Source organism: Egretta garzetta, unplaced genomic scaffold, assembly GCF_000687185.1.
Source record: "Egretta garzetta isolate BGI_Z169 unplaced genomic scaffold, ASM68718v1 scaffold369, whole genome shotgun sequence".
NCBI classification, from domain to species: domain Eukaryota; kingdom Metazoa; phylum Chordata; class Aves; order Pelecaniformes; family Ardeidae; genus Egretta; species Egretta garzetta.
Window position 1 is genome coordinate 902,769 of NW_009260837.1, and position 6,848 is coordinate 909,616.

The window sequence follows — 6,848 nt, forward strand, 5'->3', positions numbered from 1 at the left end:
TGCCCGCCGGCTGAACAGAGGTCTGCATCTCCCCGGGAAAAGGGCGAATGGCATCCACACCTGAGCACAGGCTGCACAGGACTGTCTGTGTGGGGACACCACAGTCTCAGGGAGACACCTGGGGATGCCTGGGAAGCAAACCCCCACCCGGAGCAGGGGCTGTGCTCCTGCAAGCACAGGCACCCGTCAGCCCTCCTGCACTGAGGGCTAAGTTAGTAGCTGTTTCAAAGCTCGAGCTACTGCTTCAGGAGGTCTCATCGGATGCAGGCATTAGTCTGGCTGACTTCAAAGACCCACTGGAAGTGTCACGGTACAATACTTATTTTTAGGCTGCCATTCCTGCCAGGTGTGCTCTGGTGCTACCTAACTTCAATGCAAGTGAGGCTTGCTACCATGAGTTTTTCAAGCATGCTGCCACATTTAGAGATGCCGATGTCATGAGATTAAAGTAACGGAAAGGTGAGAGAAAGGCAGGCTTATGGGAAGGAAGATTTGGGTCTTGATGTCTGACACACCTGGAAATGAGCTTTCTATCCCCAAAGTGCTAGAGTGCCTGTTATTTTACAGGTTTCCCCCAGAGGACATAACCAGCATCCTCAGGACCAATTCAGTTGACACATCCCTCAGCTAGAAACAGGACGGTGATGGAGGCGCGCTCAAATCTGGGTCCTCAGAAAAGCTGTGTAGCTGAGATGTCTCCACCAAGCTGACGTGGCCCTGGAAGCAAAGGACTGCCTGGCCATGCCCCCTTCCAGCCGGCTGGCCGTCTCTGATGGGAACTTTGCACTGGATTGCGGTGCGCGTTCATGTCAAAGGGACGTACCTCTTGCTCAGTTAGACAGACATAAAGGCTCCCATCAGTACCCCAGGGGATGAGCTCTGCTCCGTGGTGTCTGCACACCGCCACCGTCGTGCCGAATGGGAAAAATATTCCCATAGCGTGTGGAAGACTGCTCAAAGCGGCCACGGAGATACATTTCATCGTAATACATAAATTAAGGGAAGAGTTTAGAGTTCATAAATAGTCTAATTAACCTAAATCCTTTATTTTGCTTTAGCTGTAAGAAGCTCTGGATTCTTAGCTAGTTTTTCTTGCCAAACAAAATCTTTCTTGCTGCTTCATTACTGACCCAGCAAAGTTAAGTGGTGTCATTTTTATTGAAAAAACATGGTCAAGTGTGTCACAAACTGAGAAGCAGTAATGCAATTTGCTACTGCTCTGCTTCAAGCACTGAGAGAGAACACAAACAAGTTTAGCTAAAAAATGAAGACCGCCAAAAGCTATGTTTCTGTTCTGTATTGGCTGGGTTTTGGAGATGAAAGGGGGGGAATACTGCATTTTGAAACCAAAAAAGCTTACAAATATAAATCAAAATCTGCCTGCTGTGCAGCATTTAGTTAGTACTTTCCTGAATCCGTTGTTGTTGTGCCGGCTCTATCGTGGGGCCGATCTTTTAATTTTGTTTATATTTTCCTAATGCAAATTGTGACTTCTACCCTGGGAACATGACAAAGTCTTTCTTCACAAATGCAAAGACAACAGGAAACTCATGGTTCCCACAAAGCAGCTTTGACTCTTACTAGATGCAATAATTTTGTTAGCAGGGTCCCAGACATCGGAGCATGGATCAGTAAGCCAGACAAATAAGCCACAAGGGCTCCTGTCCACCCATGGAAAGTAGCTCATCAGAGTAGGGTCCAGTCTGCTCTTTGCCACCCCACGCCAAGCTGTGCAGCTTTTCCTTGCTCCGTGTGAGTTCCACAGAAGCAGATACCGGATCTCAGCCTCCGCCTTTGTTCCACCACTGGGAGCTCCAAAGCAGATCTCCCAATCATTAGTCTCCAGCCGATACCAGGAGATGCATCAGCTTGTGCAACCGACTGCTCAGCCCCCCGAATCCCTGCTGTGCCCACAGAGCGGTGCAGACACCCCTGCGCTGGCCCACGGCCAGCTGGGACGCCAGCAGCAAGCTTGCCGGCAGCAGCAACCTCCGCAGAGCAAACCACCGGAGTATTTACCCAGCTTCTTGGGTGGGTTTTACATCCGGCAGGGTTTTTTGCTCTCCCAGCCACGCTTCTCCCACATCCCGAGCTGTCTGGTTTCAAGCACACCGAAGTTTATCTGCTCTGTGTAGCAACGGTGGTAGCCACTGCAATTTGACAAAGCCTTCAGCCTTTCCAAAGAGCACTTTTCCTTGTGATGCTACCACAGTCCATTTACTGGCAACCCTAAGCGCCAGATCACTCTTTTAAATAAGGCCTTCAGACCCTAGAGTTGTATAATTACATGCCCTCGCCATATTAACTTCCAGCTCCTAATCTCTTGTTGCTACTATGTCAAATGATGCTACGAAACAGCAAGTCAAAACTGTGCTGTGGCTGACCACCCGGTACCAGGAGAAAGCACATTCAGATAAGATATGCTCTGCTGTAATGAAGGTATTGCTGAGATTTATGGTTAGCATGTGGGAGGCTGAGCCCTTTTATACCAAGGAAAGAAAAACAGATCCGAGGCGAAGTAGTGAGGGCTGGATATTACTGTGATATGGGGCCTGCCCAATGGCTTGGCTTTTTTCTGGCACCTGACGATGTGTTTTCACAAAAATGGCCAGAATTACTTTCTCAATGGTCACCTACTCACCGCTGCTGAGACAGAGAAGCCTATGCATTCTCAGGCAACTACTTTACCAAGCAGGTCAAATAAAATCAGGAGGCTGGAAATTCTCTTTAGGAAAAAATTCCCCTCAGTCCATGCAGATTGGCCCAAAATATATGTAAAATTGCAATTACAAGTTGCAGTAAGTCAATGGGCCCACCATTTCTCTGTACCAGGGTTTGTCAGCTAGAGGAGCCCAGCCCTTAGTGCTGGCCTTTGCTTCGCACCTTAGCTTCGCTGCAGGTGACATGTGCAAATTGCTCCAGCGACACGTAAAACCATGGAGGTGTTTTTTTAAATGCCTGATCATTAGACACAGGACATAGAAAGGTTGGTGGAATGGGACCTAATTAATAATATCTATCATACATGGAAGAAGTAAAATGAAAATGTGAATTGGTGAAATGAACAATAAAGTGAACCTTTGTTCGCGATTAGATATAGGCAGTTGGGACCTAATTATACAATGCAATTTCTGAGTAAGCAGATCCTGCAGGAATAAATGTTGTGCAAAAATAAATCTGCTGCATAGAAAGTAATATATGGGTTAGAACACAATGGATTTGGACTCCTAACAAAAAGGTATTTAGAGACTAATACTAATGTTGGCTGTCATTCAAAGCCTACCCATTGAAAAGAAAATAATAATAGATTAATAACATGAGACGTTATTGAACAGATGACGGCCGTAGGACTGGGAACAACGAAGTGCCAGGGGTCTCCTCTCCTGGGGGAGGGCTGCCAGATGGCAGGTTCCCCGCAAGGCTTAGGGTCTGCAGCCCCCTCCTTACCCTGTCTGTGCTGGGAGCTGAGGTGAGAGGGTGCCGGACGGGGTGGTGGAGGAGCAGCTGGTACCTCCATGCACAGCGACGGCACCTGGCTTCAGGAGGTGGCTGAAGGTGCCCAGACAGGGCTGTGCTCCCCAGCACCCAGCCTGGGCCTGGGACAATGGAGCCATTCCCACCCGACTGGGGCTTCCTCCTCCTGCCCCTGGAAACCAAAACCTGGGGATGGGAGAGACCGTCAGAGACCGGCAGATTGAGCAGCACTGAGCCTGCAGCGTGCTGCCTGGATGGGGCAAACATGTGGAGGACATCCTGGTTGCCTTGTAGGAGTTTAAGTCTAGTTTTGCTGTATTTAGCCTGGAGAAAAAGAGGCTGAGGGGAGACCTTATTGCCCTCTACAACTGCATGACAGGACGGGGTAGTGAGGTGGGGGTCGGTCTCTTCTCCCAGGTAATGGGCGATAGGACGAAGGGAAATGGCCTCAAGTTGCACCAGGGCAGGTTTAGGTTGGACATTAGGAAAAATTTTTCACCAAAAGGGTTGTTAAGCATTGGAACGGGCTGCCCAGGAACATGGCTGAGTCCCCATCCCTGGAGGTATTTAAAAGATGGGCAGACAAGATGCTTAGGGACATGGTTTAGAGGTGGGATGGCAGGGTTAGGTTAATGGTTGGACTTGATGATCTTAAAGGTCTTTTCCAACCTAAACGATTCTGTGATTCTATGATTCTATTTCCATGCCTGCAGAAGAGACAGAAAGAAAGAGAGATATCTTTTGTCAGTTCATTCCCAGGCTCTTAAGTCATGGGGTTAAGGCTGCGGTACCAGGCAGCCGACATTTCTGCAGCAGCAAAGATGAAAGTCAGACAAAATAATCCAAAGAAGTGCTTAACTGTGACTATTAAGTCCCAAAGGATTTATCAGAGTTTACTTTCCTCTGACTTCTAGGAGAGACTTCGGCTGAAGTCCATTAAGCAAATTAAAAAGCAGAAGGAAAATAAACACAGATTAATGGAGATAGGAATTTTATGAAGGAGAGGAAACAGCCAGACCTTGTGACAAAGCTCTTGGGCTGCTATTCAGGTTTTAAGGCCCCCAGACCTTATAAATGGAGGAGATTATTCTCTTCACGTTGCCCTGCTGGTAGTCATAAAAGAGAGTTAATAGAATTTTTTTTCCCCCACTGAGAAGTCCTGTAGAAACTCGAGTAATAATATAATCCATAATGTTTCAGTTCAGTGCGTGACATGCAGTTATTTGTTCCTTTGTTTCCAGGCAGGGAATCGAGCTGTAAATCTTGTAGTGACACAGATACTGTACTGGCTCTGTGGCATTTTATCTCCTGCTGATACTGAAACCCATCTGAGCAGCTTCCCACACAATTAGGGACTTGCATGTCAGAACAACCAGGCAGGATTTCTGTATTTATTACTTCGGCATCACGATTAATATTTAATTCAGAGGAGATATCACAGACATGTTCGAAACCTCATTTTGCTTGTTAAAAAATACTTTGAAACCAAGAAGATGAGCAAATTATGTCATTATGGAGCCCTGTTCTTTATTATCTTTAGATAGTTTAAATTAAAGCAAATGTTCCCATAAGGGGGAGATTCCTTCCACTGCTCCTCTTCTAAGTGATTTTCTAATTTTCTTTGGGTTTCCTGCTGAAACTGAAACCCATCTGAGCAGCTTCCCACACAATTAGGGACTTGCATGTCAGAACAACCAGGCAGGATTTCTGTATTTATTACTTCGGCATCACGATTAATATTTAATTCAGAGGAGATATCACAGACATGTTCGAAACCTCATTTTGCTTGTTAAAAAATACTTTGAAACCAAGAAGATGAGCAAATTATGTCATTATGGAGCCCTGTTCTTTATTATCTTTAGATAGTTTAAATTAAAGCAAATGTTCCCATAAGGGGGAGATTCCTTCCACTGCTCCTCTTCTAAGTGATTTTCTAATTTTCTTTGGGTTTATTAGTGCTCATGGTCAAAAACAAAGACATACCAGAATGGTTAAGACAAGAGTGAATACATGCCTCTGCCCTGCTGTGTGGCCAGGCCCTGGTTCAGCTGCACGATGGTACCGGCCCGTGGGGCAGAAGTGGCTTTGGTCAACTCAGCCGGAGCTGCCGACACGCCAGGAGCAAGCACTGACCACTCTGGGGAGAACAGAAATCCTCTTCTGCTCCTTGCCACAAACCTGGGGCAAACAGGCATGTTCCTATTTCTGTGTACTGCCTTGGCTGGAAGACGCTCTCACTAATTGCCTTTACAGCTTCTAACCCAGTACAAACGTGTGATGCATTGCTTGCATTGCTCATTGACGGATCTGTGTGATGATTCTTGGTTTGCCACTTATTCATGAGCAATTGCCTCTAGAAGTTAAAAGCATTTTGGACGCAAATTTACTTGATTTTTGTTCACAGGATCACACCCTTGCCCGGCTGGAGGCACTGGAAACAGTTCTGCTATTATTCTTAGTGAGAAGGTGATATTTCTCTGTGCAAATATCCTGCAATATGATCTTAAAATATAAAAAATACTCCTGCTGGTAGAGTCGCTTGCAGGAATAATTTTCAGGTGAAGCAGAAAATGAGCCCCGGGGGGCTGTCCCTGAAAAGCCCAGCCACAGCAGCAGCGCTCCCTGGCTGGGCTGCGTCCCAGGTCCCACGGTGTGGGGCAGGGTTGTGGGGCTTCATCCCTGGTGACAGGGGGGTTCTAGAAGGGCGAGCAGTTGCCAGGGGACACTCCGGATGCCCACCCCAGGGCTGACACTGAGCCGTGTTGCTGGAGGTAACGATTTCTCTAGGTATATGTGGGGGTTTTATTAAGCAGCCCCTACTGCCCTTGCCCGCAGAGGACGATCACCGGAGGCAGCGTGGGAGGTACCTCCTGCCCCTGCCCCTTGCTGCAAGCCCCTCTGCAGGAGCCGTTTCCAGGCTCTGGTTGCATAGGCACCGGGGCACAACCTGCGTGGGCTGTGGGGCAGCATTGCACCCCATGGCCAGAAAGCAAACTGCCTGGCATGTTTGGTAAAAGAAGGTGCACAAGAAGGAGGAAAGGAAGACAGGAGGGATAAGAGAGAAATAACCCCAAGGAAAGGATTTTAATTCTGTTTATTGAAGCCCAGATTTGAGGTCTTTTTTTCAGACAATCTCCCTGGACTTGTAGGATGTGACTCACTGTGCGTGCTGGTAATTCTGTAACAGGCTGATGTGCAAACCCAGGCTAAGGGCTAGTGAGTTTGGGTATGGCTTCCCAACAGCAATGAGGCCACTGCACATCACGGCTTCTGCTCAGAGGCTGACCAACACCAGAGAAAGAGCTGAGATGTCTGAGCAGCTAAAGCATGTAACCCTTCCCTTACTGTGTCCATTTGTCAGCTTTTCAGTTCCC